This window comes from Varroa destructor, unplaced genomic scaffold, assembly GCF_002443255.2.
Source record: "Varroa destructor unplaced genomic scaffold, Vdes_3.0 BEIS01000004.1, whole genome shotgun sequence".
Lineage (NCBI taxonomy): Eukaryota > Metazoa > Arthropoda > Arachnida > Mesostigmata > Varroidae > Varroa > Varroa destructor.
In genome coordinates this window covers 3,895,980-3,913,952 of record NW_019211457.1, presented here as the reverse complement: position 1 = coordinate 3,913,952, position 17,973 = coordinate 3,895,980, and positions in this window count along the sequence as shown.

The window sequence follows — 17,973 nt, the reverse complement described above, 5'->3', positions numbered from 1 at the left end:
CCATAAATGAAACTAGCCAATTCAAGATCTGTGCTTAAGGAATTAGATTTCGTGCAAGGCCAGATTCCGCCGTTGTCTGTACCATGTCAGTCTGTAAAATATAAATATATTAATAATACATAAAAATAGAAATAAATAAAATTGAAAAAAATCAGCAGAAAGCTGCGTTCGATTGCATAGGACTCGAACAAGATTTTAACGCACATTCATAAACTTTCGATGTGAAATGATTCGTATAATATATCACACAGTAGTTTTTTTAGGACTTCTAGTAAGTAAACACTGCTATTAGCACTGTCTGTGGGAAATATCATCCGGCATCTATGTTGTCCATGGTAAATTTTCTTTAATAACCGCTGCACAGACTATTATTTGTGCAATGTTATTTAATTATTAGTGCAGCTTAGGCAATCTATATTACGCACCTTATTATTTTCTGTGATAATAAACTTGCCGATCGATGCCAATACTGAGTTTGGCCCGGCATTTAAGCACGTTTTTGATTGATTTTTTTTCTACGAGCTCCATGAGCCTATTGGCCAAACATGCTAAGAAGCTTTTGTCTGGAATCTGCACGCATCTTGTCTTCGGAGAATTGCTTCTTGTTGCTTTCCTGCTTTCTGTTAACGGTGACTACTAAATAATAACGGAAGACGTGTAGAGAGGATCGGGTCTTATATAACGACGTACATCGTAAAGGCATACAGCAAATAGGTTCAAGCAGACAAGGCCTGACTACTGGGCTTGTAACTCAACACTCCACAGGGCAATTTCTTGTCAGCCGTAACCAATTTAGGTATTTTAAGCATCGCTACCTCAGGGTTAATAGGGAAGACAGCAAAAGCACCCGCAACTTGGGTAGGTCATCTTCACTCGTGGGAATTCCTGTCCGTGCCGTCAAGTCAACGCTTGTTACCTTCAGTTAACGAGACGCTCGAACTGGTTCTACGCAAAATGTCGACTGAAACACCGCTATCGACTCGACTCGACTCTGTGCAGTCTCTGTTGGCCTTAAGCTACATGCAACAAAGCTTAAGTATATACAACATTCGTGTAGCCACAATATGATTATTAAGGTAGGCGGAAGTAATGTCTCAGGCAGCTTTTCGTGTTTTTTTCTTATGTGCCGGCAAAAGTATTGGACATGATGGTGGAATAATTGGGAGTCGTTTTTTTTTTTAGCCTATGTACGCATTGTTTGATGTAGTGCGAAGCTCTCTTGATGTCCATTTCGCCATTTTTAGATAAATTTGGGAAAATTCATTTTAGTCTTTAGATACGTGGTTTTTAAAAGGGCTAAAAAAAGGTCTTAGTGATTACTGCGTTACCAACTTTATTGTACGTAAAAAACAAACATGTCTTGTCAATGAACGAAATTTTAATGCGTTACCATTGTGTAACCTTCCCGCAATTAGTTATTCAGACGTATTTAACACCAGTGCCTATTTGAGTGTTCTGTATTTTGCACCTTAGCTTGTTATTAGCGCTGAAGTAGATTATACTAAGTATAGAATCTATGATCTGCAGATCCATTTTAAATGGAGTTACCTTACATAGCATTAGAATCCTCCGAAAATTGAAGAATACGTGAGATAGCCTATGTTTGCACTGAGCATTAACGTACCTCAGTTCGTGCTGGGAAGGGTCTTCAGGTGTCAATGCTCTACTAAGACAATATAAACCCTAAATTTTGAAGTCTCTCTACAGCTTTAAAAACAAGCAGTTTTCTAATATTATGTCTACACAGATAGTTTTACATCACTCTTTAAATTTCGTCCTTTTTTCCGCAAGCAACATTTGCCCTCCTTCTCCGTATCATCCCATTCATATTGTTAACGTCGTAGCCCCATTCCAGCTCGATAGTTATAATTGCGAATTTGCCATTTGCTTCAGACGAAATCGTAGACATCTCTATTTCAAAATCAACGAAGCGTTGATAAAAACGACCACAGCTTCAACGAGAATACGCGCTAATTCACGCTGGAACCCGCCCGTGTTATAGCCTTTACAGCCACTTAACGCTCAACAACTTCAATAGAGACAATGGCTGTCTAACCCCCAAACAGTGGTGCTCCGTGATAATACAGAGAGAGAGAGAGATAGGGAGAGAGAAAAAGCTTCCCAGTGCCAAATTCTCTCAGCCGGCACGCTGGATTACCCCAGCTTGCTATTGTTTGAAGATACACTGCCACCCCCCTTCTCCCGCGAGGGTCACTGCTGCCATTTCAGTAAAGTTGCCTGGGAAAGGCACGTCGTTGTTTATATTGGCTTCACACAAAGAATAGAGTACACGCATGGCGATGATCACAAATTTGTACACAAAGTTTGTGCTTCCTCTTCACAGAAGTGTCTGGATAAATAGTGCCTGCCATTGTCGAAGAAGCGCGTTGGAAAATGGCCGATGCTTAAGACGAGACCGGTTAGCCTAAGTGGGCAAGCAGTGGCGAAAAGAAACTATCACGAACTATTAGAACTTCATGAGAAAAGAAGGGGGAATACAGCGGCAGCAGGAACGATTCAGCCATAGAGATCAAGGGGTAAGAGATAGGGATAGACACATATTATTTGAGGTAGGCCGGAATTATTTCGTTGGGAGTGAAAACACAGGTACCTAGTTATAGCTGGAACAATTCTTACAATTGTGCTTCAATCCTAACCTCTTCTATTCCTCCCTGTGAATACATTTTTGTTAATAGTAGCCCACAGTTGATTTAACCGTAAACTTACTTTTATACACCTGTTCGTCTTCCATTCATATATATCTATACCAAGAGGTTTACTTCTGGTAGTGGAATAGGATTTTCGTCGATTGCGAATTCTATTCAAATGCAGCGTGATTTATTACTACACACATTATACCACTATGAACCTGCAAGTCATGATCTAGCCCTAACTGTATATAACGGTACAAGCATCATGCCTTAGCTAACCCAGAACACAAAGTCAGCGAACAACGATAAAATTGACAAAAAAAGACCAATGAATAGGTCTTTGCTCAAAACTTAGGTTAGGTAACATCTTGCAGGGCTGCCAGCTGCAAGAAGTCCCCGAGAGCGACGCATGACATATTTTTCATCTCGTGAAACGCACCTGAACGATTTATTTTAGCTAAAAGATGACTTATTATTCCCAAGATCGGTTACGTTTTAAAGGACGTAAGTAACTGCTGTGGTCGTTAGATGCCGCCTATATAAAGAATCAATTAATGTTTCCTGTATTTCAATTCTCTAAGTTAACATTTTTCTCCGATTTAAGGCTTACTTGTGTGATATTAAAATTAAAAGAAACTGGTATCACATGAAGTAAAATATGTTGCGTAAAAACGATGATGTTACTCGATGTTATTACAAATACTCAAGCTTAAAAACAATGAGATGTATGTTAAAGAAGACTATAAAGTAGACTTCTAGCTTTACTTCATTTTCGATTCCACTTCACAGAACGACTGGGCGAAATGAATATCGTTTCATAAACGGTGATTAGTGAAGAGTGATTACAAAGTACGAGAAAAAAAACGCAGTGGTCCATAAGTCTGTCAGACCTTCCATTGATCGTCTACCTAACTTTAGCATCAAACAGACCAGAGATTCAAATATAGTGGTTTATTTTACCTTCCCGTGTTTGTACATTAAACATGTCACTTAGATTATAACCGTAATGAAGAAACGGCAGTCGTACCACATTATACAAGCACAGCAAGCGTCACCAAACCGAAGCGTATTCAATACTCATTTATCATTCTAGCGGTCTAGTCCCCTCTGCTTGGAACATTCTGGAGTCCCTGGTCCCACCCCATTTCAGTCATTGCAGGCCTCCACCTGGTGCTAGTAGTAAGCATTCGAACTACCGCAAGCGCCAAAATAGATCAGAAGAATGATTACGAGGAGCAACTGGAGATCCTGCTGATCTACGCGCATATATCTACCTCATTCTACCGCCACTCGCGATTGTGGTACACCGGATGTGTTCCGCTTCCCGAATTCACATGTACATGACTGTCGAGTCCATACGCGTCCATACGCATGTGTCCCCACCACATCTATGGATTTGAGGGATTTTCGCGAGGTGCCTTCAGGCTCGGTAATGGTAGATCGACTAGGTGGAGATTTTACCATTTCTTGTCACCATTGTTACTCTCATGAACGTACCCCACTGGATGGTTGGTACAGATCGCGTTTTCCTCAGGAAAGAGGGACGTTCGAATGTACCTACGCCACATGGTGCGCACATCAACATTACAATGTGGTATAATTCTACTGTAGAGAGGATTGAACGATACGAGGTAGAAGCAGTACCGACACATGCTTGAACGCACGGAGGGAAGCACCCGGGAAGACATGGCGGGGACAGTGTTCTGAATTCGATCTCTTCATGCCTTTCATGGGGTACTTTTGGTGTGTCAGGTGGGTGGAGGGTAGACAGGCAAGTTAGAATAATCTTGACAGTAATAACTTCATAAGTTGACGCGTTACTATGTGTATCAGGATCAAGCTCGATTAGAATTATCATGACATCCGAATCTATAAAGAGATGAGCTTCAAGGCTTGTATATAGGATGCTTTTAGGCACCCCGTGTTTAGGCAGTTTTAGGCTTACCCGATAAGGGTAAGCCGTATATACTGACATATATAGAAATACTACGAATGCGTGAAACGTGCATGTTTAGAGACCACATATGATTGGATCCGCAGATTGTTCACGTGTTTCTTTCGATGTTACAGAGCGTGAGTGTCACTCAGCTCAGCGTTAAATAAAATCACGATATCTTTTCTAGATTAGCACAACTGTGCCACGTGCTGAGGCCCCCTCAGTATCAGAACTAATGATCGTTAGAATCAGAACACTAAGAGGTTGATTGAAACAGATGTCCAGACTAAAAAAAAAAAAAAGCTAAACAGAAAAAAAAGAACATCTTCAATGAAGAACCTGTTCAAGAGATGATGCTGGATTCTGTTCTCAATTCTGGATGCATCCTTAAAGACCTACAACGCAGTTTAAAGAGGCCGAGGATACATATAGGTTTTTTGCATTATATACCCACAAAATGTTCGACTGCTAGGTCAACTTGATGATAACCCACATATAATTAAAAAATCCACGCTCGATAGCGTCGAGCGTTACGGTCCCCTTGCGAGACTTTCAAGTCTTGTTTCTTTTCCACAGTTACCATTATTACAACTACCGGAAAATCGCAGATTCTAAAACGTTTGCAACTCTCTAATCAGCCTTTATATACAATAGGCCTTTTAATTAGACAAATACACTTTTGTCGATACAGCAACAGCTTGTAGCGAACAAAATGGGCTCTATAGATGAATTGGGTCAATTTCTGGTCAATTTTGGGACTTCTTACATATAATTTTGGGGATCGGTTAGCAAAGAACATAAAACGCATTCATAATACCTCGGTTTTGACCAGTGGATAGAGTTATAGATAGTGGATAGAAAGAACAACTAGTAAAGATACGAGAAGATTATTCGTTCCGTCTATTAAAAGAGCGTGTAAAACTCGGAAGACAATTATTTATATTCCTATCATACTACGTTATAGCCAATCGAACACTTAATTAACTACTACTATTATCATCAGTGAATTAAACCATTTTAATGAAATAATAATGGTCGTTGCAGCCTTAATATGTTAAACGTATGACAACGCTTCCTGGTACGTGCTATTGCTATTGCCGGATAGATAAGAAACCGATCGAATCTTGAAAGTCACAATAATGACCTTTTGTTTTTCTTCTTGATTTATCAATACGTATTTCATGTACGATTAACGATGGGTTCTTCGAAAATTCCATCCGGATTCAATGCTGAAACTTTGGAGACCTTTGAGCTAAACATTTATCTAGTATTTTCTTTCCTTTTGTTAGTAAATCTTGAAATACGTTTTATAATCTAAATGTATATTTGGAAACAACGTATAGAAATCTCACTCCTAGCCCATTAGCCTACGTACCTATTTACGCAGGCTGGCTAATTGACACTCGGTTTGAAGTGAGTGTTATTTAGATATGTTTTAGTGAAGAGAACAACGAAGATTTGCTAATGTTTGCTAGCCCAATTGGCATTCAAGCAAAGATCCAGTGATTGCTAAAATGCAAGACTCCCTCTCGGAGTCTCTGTTATTCTATCGTTTTGATTAGAACGAGCCAGCAAGGATGTGTGAGAACAGACAGTACCCTAGTTCGTATATAAGCTAATAATCATCATCTCTCGTCATGTCTCGATACTTCAAACCTTTAAACTTTGCATCTGTGCTAGCTAGTAAGTGTAAGTTGTTAATTCGAGCTACTGGAAAGTTATAAAACGTAAAAAAATCCGTGGTAATTACAACTACTGTATTGATGCAGACGATGATCATGATCGCTTAAGGGTCAAATACGTGGAAACGATATGACTACCACTGGTGCTGTCTCAGAGCTCCGAGTGATCAGATGGGTTGGCCTCGGTAGGACACAGTACTGTGCTAGTCCTTACGTTGGCGCTATTATACGAGCTAGTGGCAAATGAAATTGCTGTTATACTTAATAACCAGCAGTAGAAAAGGAGTTGATGAAGGTCGTATCCCGTTCCAAACATGTACACAGACCTTGCTTCGTAGGAACGAAAGGAATGGGCGGTTGCCGTCGCTTAAAGAATTAACCCATCCCACTTACGAGCTGCATAATGAATATACGGGGTGCTCCATTGGCTGTCAGCTCTCTCTCCCGATCTATTGTGCTCAGATAAGTCTGGTAACCGCTGCACTCAGCTTGACTCTTCGTAGCTTGGGGTAGTAATAATCGAAAACAATAGGATAAAATAGCATATAACAGAACGTAGCAAGCTGTTCGGCTGCCACGTGACCACTAACGATGGGGTCTCAAGACTCAATTAAATAGTGAGCGACTGGAGAACTTTTCTTGTTATTTTTTCTATCAGTGAGCAAACGAGCACCTCCTCGACAATACGCATACGCAGTCCAAGCCCGCCGCGTCCTTGCCTACTCCCTATCCCTGTATGATGTATCAAAGGGGCTGTCAAACCGGAGGCTATGGGCATCTACTACGTTAACGTGAGACCCAGAACCTGCGTGGAGCTAGAGTTCTCGAATCGTTTCTATAACAGACAGATAGATAGAGTAGACACGTTGACGGGGAAATTCTGGCTAACCACATGAGCCTGAAGGCCTAAGCTAGAGCTAGGAGCTGTTGGTTGTTGTACGACCTCTATTCTCTTTTGTTTCAACGCAATGAGCACTAGCCGGTGGACGAAACAGCCGTCTGGAACGGCGAAGTTATTTAAGTTCTGGTTCTCTTTCATTAAGTTGTTTTCCACCCCGAACCCCTGGGGGTTATCTAAAGTCCGGGCGGCCCGTTGAGGACGATGACTCATGTATAATGGCTCGGCTGCTTTTGTCATCAACGTAGGAATCGAACCATCGTACTAGTATAAGCGTAATAGAGTCGTCCGGAACGGCCAGGTTGCTCACCACGAAATCGTTTATTTACCATAAATTATGTGTATGAGAAGGTTTAACAGTAATGAAAACACAGCAGGTGGACGATGATGAAATAGATATTTCGAGACAGAAAGACCAAATTAGTTGCGAATGGCTAATTGAACGAATTCAATAACAAGTTTTCTTTTGTTATTGTGGGAGGTAAACCGAAGCGGAAGAGCGGGCATTTGCGAGCATCACTTTGGGTGAAGCTATGGATCTTCAAGTAGGAAAAAGTTGACTGCGGTTGATTGGCGCATGGGGATAGGGAGGCACGCCTTCGCTTGCGAAAAGGAAACGTACTGAGTTTTATGTGATTTCACAATCATTTTTATTTTTATTATTTTGATTTATTGTATTATTTATTTAGTTACTTTAACGACTAACTTTTTAAATATATTACCGCACTATGTATTGATCAATCTTCGTTCGTACCTTAACTCAAAAAGTTTCTGTCTATCCAATCATAGTGATAAAATTAGCACCACCTTCAAGGGAACTCTCGTAAACATAACCCTTCAAATCTTCCAGCTTGGTTATGTAACTTAAGGTTTTGGTATGAAGACGCAGACATTCATCGTTAGACAGGTCAATCGTCCTTTAGCTCAGACGGTCTCTCAAAGAAAAGGAATAATTCTCACGTTCTTGCCCATAAAATGGTCCGTTAGTCAGTTTCTCATATTGTAGCCCAAAGCTCCAGATTGTATCATAGGGTAATTATCTATGTCAATTTTGCTTTTTGATGTAATTCTCTAGCAGCGACAGGTCCATAGGTTAATTTTGCAGTGCCCTGTGATTTTTGCTTATGCTGGGATTGACGAAGATTACGCTTTATGTATAAATGTGCTTTGAAAATGTAGATGGCTCTCAGCATAATTCAGCATCTTTGCATAATAGGTGGTTCTTCGGACCAATGGATCGTGGAAAAGGTAACGCTGACCAAATATCGAAAAGCGTAAGAGGCAATGTTGAAGAAGTTACACGTCGTAGAAAATTCACGAGGATTATGTTCCTACTTCATTGCCCAGATACTGTTTCTGTGCAGCTGATGTAAAAGTCACGCCATGATCCGCTTTGGGTCTGATCCTGTGCAGACTCATCTCGATTTTTCACGGCTTCCAATTCGTATCGCTTGAAAGAAGTAAAAGAAGAGGCTATTTCAGCACTAAACCAAAAATAAAAGGCACGAGGCCAGCATTCATGCTCACAGTGTACAATGGAACGTTGAACTCTCCTTGCTTTTGCCACACGAGGTTGGTTTAGCTGGGATTGACCCCGGTGGGCTCGACTCCGTTGCTACGGGTACAGAGCAGAGCAGGCGACAACTTATACACTCAGCATCTCCAGGGACTCCAAAGTGCCTTCATACGTTCCATATGCACTAGGGAACCTAGGCCTCGTTCAGACGGTTCGACATTGCTTCCTACTCACATCGCGAATGATGCAGAATGTTCTTCTCCCTTGAAAAGTATGTCTCACAATAGGAGAGGTGACGCGATGGACGAATAGATCCATTGAAGTGAAGCTTGCTCATTGCAATTCGAAACTGAGTCTTCAAGCCAGGGAACGCGAGAGCTTAAACCAACGGAGAGCACCTTTATATTTATATACATGGTGTGGCTCACGTTCCATGTTGGGCATCACGGATATGGGTTGTTTCAGGTCGATCAATACAGTTAAAATAACCCACAACAGCTTAATTTTGATTCGTTAGTCACTGCTCAATTCGTATAGATACTCGCTATTGATAGGGCAAACGTATTTAAAAAGAAAACTTGGGCTAATTTTTTTTCTATAAGTGGATTAATTTGGCATACCCCTCCAGACAATCTAATCAATGTCAATTTTGTATTTTGTTTTTATGAAACTTTTATTTATTATTATTATTATTACTTATGAAACCTTTCGGCTGTCATCATAACAACATATACATACTATAGGATCTTTGAATTTCATATTATGACGTTTTCTATGCCTTTTGACGTCATGAAAAGTTGTTCGAATACTCTGCAGCTTAAATAGGGTTAAAAAAAAGAACGCAAAAAGACGCTTGATGAAAATGTCCTTTTCCACGAAGTAATTACTGCTAGCTTGAACTTTTATCGCGTTAAGGCTAAAACAGGTTACGAACTTGCTTCAGTTGACTTTGAGTTTCATTTTATTTATTTATTTATTCTTTTTATTTTATTTTTTGTTTTTTTGCTTTCTTTTATTTATTTTTTAGTTCAAGTTCACCATTAGCTTGTCTTAGTTCGTAGATAACTGGTCCATATAAAAGGCCAGATGCTCTATTGCCTAGTAGTCTGTTTCAATTCCTGTTGAATTGCTACACCGATATTACATTCAGCAAGAACAGACAACATTAAAGTATACATGCAGGCTGAGCTAAGAGCCACCATTAGGCTTGAAAAAGCTTCTTGACAGTTGAACAGCCTTCATTTTCTATCTAATAAATTAACAGGGAATACACTGATTATTTCAGCAAAAAAATATATTCAATCGAACAATAGATTTGTAATGCAGGCGCCCTAGTGCCACCTCTACATTCCCATAATACTACATTATAATGCCATGGTATTAGTATTTATCGTTAACTTTGTCGTCATAGGTTGCGTACCCCCTACTACTTCACCAGATACAAAATAAAGATTCTCCTTTTTCAAGCTTTTGGCTCACCTTGCATAAATTGGGTTGCCGAAAAATATGGACGGTTTTTCTACTTAGATCGCTTCAGAGTCATATATCGCAAGTAACATGGGTCGTGTCGGGTCGGCAGTAATGTCATCTCGTAAGAGCCGAGATCTGGCAGTGGTGTATGGGCCAAAATTGGTGGAATGCGTTCGTTCAGACTTTAGATAGAGCGCCTTGAGTATAAATGGAACCTCTTCAAACATTCACTGTTTTACAGTTTAACGATAAGAACACGAATGTTTCCCAAGCCCATAAAAAGAGTTGTGTTGTTTAGTTTGACGATAAACAGCCAGAAGATGCCCCTACCGCTTTTACTCTGGAAATTTCAGTGTGAAATATACTTCTCGTAAAGGACGATTAATTAGAGAAGTTGAGCAAACGTTTGTGAAAGTTTGACAAGATCGATACGTAACTAGCTATGATATCGGCAAGGAACTAACGATTTTAAAGCATTTGAAAAAAGCTGGCTATAAAAAAACAGCTTAATGTGTGGGCACCATAGACGATTTACGCGATCGTACCTATATAAAGAAACGCAAAAAAAAATGGAGCCATTTTTAAAGCAGTTGACCACGGGTGATAAAAACTAGACCACATACGACAACATTATGCAAATGAATTAGACGAAATAAAAAATGATGATATATGTTTGGTACGACTGTAGAGGGACAGTGAATTTTTAGTCGTTGCGTAGCAAAGCGATTGATTCAGGCCTCCACTGTCAACAACTAACAAGATGGCAACAAGCCATTGAAAATATTGGCCGGAACTTGTGAAGTGAATGACGGCCATCGTCTTCGGTTATGGCAAGCGAGGCTACGTATATTTTTGGATACCCGGCGAACACTGAAAGAGCTTCGATAGCAAGCTTCGGTGCATTCATTCGCCGAATAGCTCGGACCTTACATTAGCGGACTATCATCCGCTTTTATTCCTGCAGAACTTTCCTAATGGTGTCAATTTAGTCTTCATAGAGGGATCAGCAACGATGGTTTTCTCTTTTATAGCAATTTCGTAAGCACACTCAATCAATCGAGTATTGGTTAATAGGTGATTGTCATACGAATGACAAGTTCGCCAGTATATCTTTGGGTCCAGATGATGACACAGGGTCATTCAGGTACGGCTAGTAAGGTGGCCTAAGTTCGAACCTGGCGTAGATTTTGTCAGCCAGCCGTTTTAGCTTAAATAAAGTTGTGTTGAACGTAAAACTGGACATATTCTTTGTTATTCGAACGATGAGTATGCCCAACAATATATTAGAAAATATACCAGTGAGCACGAAGCTGATGAAAATGGCGGCGTCCTGGAAACAGCATTGGCAATTGTGTAGCATCGTACGGGCGGAGCAAGGAATGGAGAGTGCTCTCGTCATAGAATTCTCGATGCCATTTTGCAGACTATCAAACAGCAAGCAGGCATTGCCATTCTGTAGTCAGTGTCTTGTTTTTTGAAAGACCTCGACTCAGCGAGCCTTCAAACAAACGAAACTGCTAGTTATATGAACTAAAGAAACAGAAGTTTCCTACCGTTTGGCATTGCCATTGAAGGTTTCTATAACGGCTGGCTCCCAGCACGAAGCGAAAGAATCGGATTCGAACTTCGACCACAACGTGTTTCCAAGGAAATACGTTCACCACAAAGTATATCGGCACCAGCTCATTTCTACCCCTCTGCGTAAGGGTCGCTTTAAACCATTACAAACACGAAGATTTATCCCTTAAAAACAAAAAATGTTCTGACTTAGTATAGGTATACGCACCCAATCCATGGGATGTTACAATAGTAACAGATTTTTCCATTAGTCAATTTAGAGAAGCAATACTGCCTACTGAAGTATCGCCAGTAAATTCTAAACCTTTAAGTTGATGTAACTCATTCTTCTTCTCTATTACTTGGGCGACTGAATTGTATGGATACAAGCCTGGTTTGTTTAATGTTTTGAAATTTGTGAAGCTAATTATCCATATTTTTAATCAATCAGTAAATTTACTAATTATAGTAATTAGCAAAAGTGCTGTCTTAACCGATTAAGCTAAAAGATACAGACCGTTGTCATAAATCCCAATTTGACTCGGATCGCGCTCGAGCCTGAACATGTATTGGCTGTTACGAACAGGAGGTACTGCTAACGAGATGCTCGGGCAATGAGAGCTTCTGTTTTGTTAATAACTGAGTATGTAGTAATAAGCATAACGTTAGATTTCATTAATCCATACGCAGTTATAAATATGTATGGGTTTTATCAAAATTAAATCGAAGATTCTGTTGGTCAGAGTTTTCTATGTTACCGGCTACTTCTTCAAGCTGGGAAGGTCATTTGTTGAAGATTATACATACTTTTGCTTGATTGACTGAGTGATGTATGTTAGTGTGATAAAATAAGTGTTTCAATAGAGGACGACCAGTGTATCTATTTCCTGTATCACGAACGAGCCAATCCACCGGTGAATTTTTCAGCTACCTAACTTTCTCACTGAAGTCTCCTCCCACTATTTCAATGCGAATACTTTTATGACTACTGAGAAAATAAAGATGCCTGAATTAAACATAATGTTTTACCGTATTCATCGTGCTAAATACAAAGTCGCTTTTATCAAAACTGCAATAGGTGTTATATTTTTCTATATTGGTAAACGTCACTCTTCAGCTTAAAAATCGATACTGTCAAAAGACATTTGTTAGAACATGTACTATCGGGCTGACAGCGACCGAAATGAAATCCTTTTAACTAACTCCTATGCGCCTCTGAGGTCCTCGTTAAAAAGCAGGTTAAAATAGGAATTTAGAATTTGCAACAACTTCAAACGTATCTCACAAATAATCGATCTTCCATAGTGAACAGGTACTGATTTACTTGTTACCGGATTTCGAAAAGTTTGAGTGTATCTTGTATTTTTAGTTAGTTTCGGCATACGTTTTTGTGTCTTTCCACTTGTTGATAGGCTGAATCGAAAGCGGAATGATCCAAATTCACAACGCAGACACCAGATGGCGCCACCGAGTCGTCGTACTTGGACGTTGACGCGTCTTTTGGCACTTCGACACATAAAGAGCATATTGAAATTTACATCGTTCAGTATCGTTTCTAAGCGTATTTCCTCAGCTCCATAAACATTAATTGTATTGCATATATCTAATATTTGCAACAAAATTTCAATAAGTATTAATAACATGATCAGAGCTGTATCAAAAACAGCCTTTTTCCCTTATTAGACTTGGTCAAAGGAATCTACATAGACATCTAAAGAGGGTAAAGCTAAAAGAGTCGGTCGGAGATCTTTATTAGCACACGTAGTCATTCGCTGCGATACACTGAGGAGGGCATAGCATGAACGATAGAGTTGTCGCTGCTTAAACCGAGGAACATATGTTCCAAGTCGATTGTTTGTAAACCTTAAATAATATCTAAATCAGAAGTTATGCGCTAACCGAGGCCGAACCATGAAAAAGTATACGGTTAAAGAAAGAAGGGTCTATGTTTTTTAGCAAAAAAAAAAACAAATTGTAAATTTTTGTATTGAATTTAGGTATTTTGCGCAACTGTGGACAAAGGTTTGGTAAATAATCTCCAGATAGATCTAGCTAGACTCGCGGCTAAATCTTTTAATGAGGGCAAATCCTTGATACTGCACTTAAGATGTCATTCTGAAAACGTATTTATGTATCAGGAATAGCCAAAAGTGTCAAAAATAAACATTCTAATTTACAAAAAAGGCGGCATTGTCATGAAAAAAATAGGTGTTCTGAACGCCTCAGGTATACACTTCGGCGTCAGAGGACCCATAATTTGGTTCTTATAGCCACCATTTTATCTGAAGCGATGCAAAAAATGCAGGACCAGGACTCGATAGATTTCTAATTACCAACAGTTTTGTTACTTGTAGACGCGCTAGATTCTAAACATTAAGCTCATACGGACAATGCGCGATGTAGATTTAATAGATGTCGTGGAAAAGGATCGTAGCCGTAGTAGTAGTAGAGGGCTATCTAGAGATTTATCTAGGAAATAAAAATTGACTTTGCCAAATAAAGAACTTTTTAGATAGTTGGAAAATGGAGAATCGCAGTTAGTTAGTTAGTTAGCTAGTGACGAAAAATTCAGTTCCGAAAGGCTCTGACAGCTTCAACTACAATCCTCCTGACCTCCAGTATACGTGCATGTTTTTAAGCAGTTTTCGTTGAGGAACAGTCATTTTAATAACAGAAATCACTGGAAAGATATTAATATATTTTTTAGCATTTTGTTCGGTCAAAACGAGTATAGGCGAAGTCTACTACATAAACTTACCAGCTGTCCAGGAATAACGTTTAGCAGCATCCAGGCGTATCTTCTACTATGTGAACATGACAATGCTCAGATACATAGCTACCAATCCGGCTAAAAAACTAAAAATTCCTTTTCCTAGACTAGGTTGCGCGTCCATGTTTCTGCAGCATCATTGAAAACACACGAGGAATTGTCAACATGCATATCTCCATCACTGCAGAGCCATTTTCTATGAACAGTTATTACAGATTCATGGATATAAATTGACAGCAGACTACAGAATAGTTGACGCCATTCGGAAATAGGTATAGGTTATTGGTGCTTGTCTCGGCAGAAGACTGTGAATCATCGCGAAGATCGCGTTTAAAATACATAGTAAATTTGCCAAATGTAGCTACGTAAAATATATAGCGCTTTGGTTAACGAAGTACTTTGGGTGATTAAATATGTGATAACGTATAACAATCCAAACCCCTTTTTTTGCAAAAGCTTAATGTCTATATACTCTTTGCGAACACCCGGCCTTACTACTAGACACTGGCCTCGTAATGCCACGTTTTAATTAGCATTTTCTGGCCGAAATAATACCCACTATATTTACATTTCCTATGGCCTTCGTCCTGGTTCTGTATCTGTTTCAATACTGATATAAGCCGATTTTAAATGTTTGCGAAACCATTAGAAAGCACGATGCTTCATTCGCTTTTTTTTTGCAATGTGTTAAGCATCGGTTTTTTTTCCAGAGGGATTATACATCGATACAACATACATGAATAGATTTTTTGATTTTATCTTGTCCACATTTTCGACCTTAAAGGCAAATGTCTGTTACGGATTTAGCATGTGATCAATAATTGATGCTAGGCTGCATGACCCAACTTACATTATACTTTACTGATTAACACCAGGCGTATGAACCCAAAGTTTGACTGAACTCTAAGATCCGGCGTTCATACTGTGGGTACGTATAATAGTATCGATTGGTGTCGGAGCGGATATTGATCCGGAAAGCGTTAATTATTGTTTACCATGTGAGGTCTACCATGACGAGCTCTGATTGTAAAATTCAGCTGTGACGGCATTTGAATTGAGAAATCTATAGAGATCAGACGGCGATTCAATTCCAGCATCTGGAGCGAGTGCGAGAGAAAGTTAACCGCATACAATAGAATTTCTTTGCAGCGCACCCAATCATTTTCACAGAAAACCAAGTGCAGAGAGCCTTAGAAGGCCCAAAGAGTTAGGTAAACTGTGAGGGCTCAGTGAATGGTATCGCCTATTTGTGCATTCTCGTATTATTTGAATTGATGGAATTTTTATACCTTGCAAACGTTGGAGGTGTGAACTATCTGACTAAAATATTGCACTATAAATTAAATTCAATTGGTTATTCAATAACACAACTAACATAAACGTAAAAGGAGGGTTTGCATTGAATTCAACCGTAACATGTGTCATTTCAAGTAACTATCATCTGTCAATGTAGACGAGTCATCTGTTAGTACCGCTCTGGATATTCCCAGAAAGGGAGCTTTGCTAGACCCAAACGTAAAAATCATTTATTATCGATGGTGCCATAGGACGACTTCTGCGGAGTGATGACCGCTACAAACTTCAATTTGTTCAAGATTAAATACATTAGTGGACAGAGTTCCCGCCTGCTAGGAGCCATTATACGCAGGACTATTTGTGAATCTGATGTCAATTGTCTATACTGAGCAGTTCCATAACTTAAAGCAATGCGATTGAGTTGGATTGTACAAGTATAGGCTTCTATGGTATCAACATATATCTACAAATCAACCCTTGTAACTTCCTTGCGGTCAAATCGACGAAGATTTAAGTTTCAAAATTAAACTCAGTTTGACGGTCGAATATATATATTGTTGGCGTTTGTCTTCTCACTTGTACCCGATTTTGTCCAGCCATCATGTCCTAAGGTCAAGGTACGCACGAAGTAAGCCACTCACCAAAAATGTTATCATTTTCATTGATATTATTAACATTTAATCTTTATTTTGCGTTGTGAAATGTAGACTTTCAAGCAACGAGCGTTTGTCAAAAGTTTTGTATCTGAGCTAATTATTAACAGGCCAGAAACGGTTACTGTTTTCGACACTGCCGCCAGCCCACGATGACGCCGATCGTTGCGGTCGCCAAATTCGTAGCGGCGGCAGCAGTTGTGACTGTGATGGCTATAATTACGCACAACTCAATTCAGGAACAACATCAACAGTACTAACAAGGCCCGTGGCAGAAGCACCATTTTCGTCTTTTTTTGTAGACATACCCCCTGTGTGCTCCTTACGCTGATGACACTCGGCTGCGCAAATTTAGTACCGGACAGAGTTTTGGGGCAACGGAGGGGTAAAACGGCACCTCTAACGATAAGGGAAATGTAATTATATCAAAGAAAGTTAACTGCAAAGTTGGCAAAGCCTGGGCGGCTTTTGTTGTTGCTGGCGGGAGCGCAGTGCGACAGCCATTAGATTCTTTCCATCATCCCTTTCCTTCGCTCAGTCTCTTGGGGCGTAAAGTCGCCCTTTTTGGGGCGCTTTTCAGCGCAAGAAGGTGTGCACCAACACCTACATACGGTAAAATCGGTAGGTCCTTCGGCTACGTCTAGAGATCTGGCTTACAAGCAGACGACCAGCCCTCTGATACCGGCAAGCCGAACATAAAACACATGCATTACATGATATTATTTAAGAATGTTTAAATCTATTGGTTGTGACAGTGACTCGAAGCATACTAGATAAAAAACAATGTCCACCTATATATGTCGCTGCGATTGCTTGGATGATAGAGAAATCCATCTCATTCACTAATAAGGTTTAGAGATTCGAAACTCATCAAAGTGACCTTTTCAGCAAACCTGAATTACTTTTTAATTAAGTTCCAAATCTAATAAGCGAAAGCAAGAACTTATAATGTTCGAGTGACGAAAACATGCGTAGAAGTACTTTTGAATATTCTATCGAATAGCATTAATGAACCTTCAGCCCGTTTCAGTGTTTATGTTATTAATCCTTGTCGTGAACGCCATACAAAAATCGGCATGTGGCTATAATCCAAAGACCAAAACGGAGAACATCGCCGAAACGAAACGTATTCGAGGTACATTTATTGTACCACAAAGAACAACATGGTCCCATCACTCGGAACGGAGTCTCGGCTGGTTTCCTTAACTGCCTAGATTGCCTCTACGCTCTATATACACCGGAATAAGCATCATTTCCTTCGCCCACACTAAAATGTGTTTCTTGCAAAATGTATGTTGTTACCTCGAATGATATACATTTCTCCCTACGTAAACTGGACCTTCGTCGTGAACGTTCCGCAAAGGCTTCGTCGGTCATCGTTAGACGTTCGTTTATGAGGATGTTCAGCGAACGGCACGATAAGGTGTAAATATTCATGACAAGTGGCGGAGTTACCCGAAATAGCGCTATTTGAAGCACAGCATTTACGTGCCGCTGCGATGCGGCCTTACTCCCTTTGTTAATTGTATCGTAAGGGTTTAAGT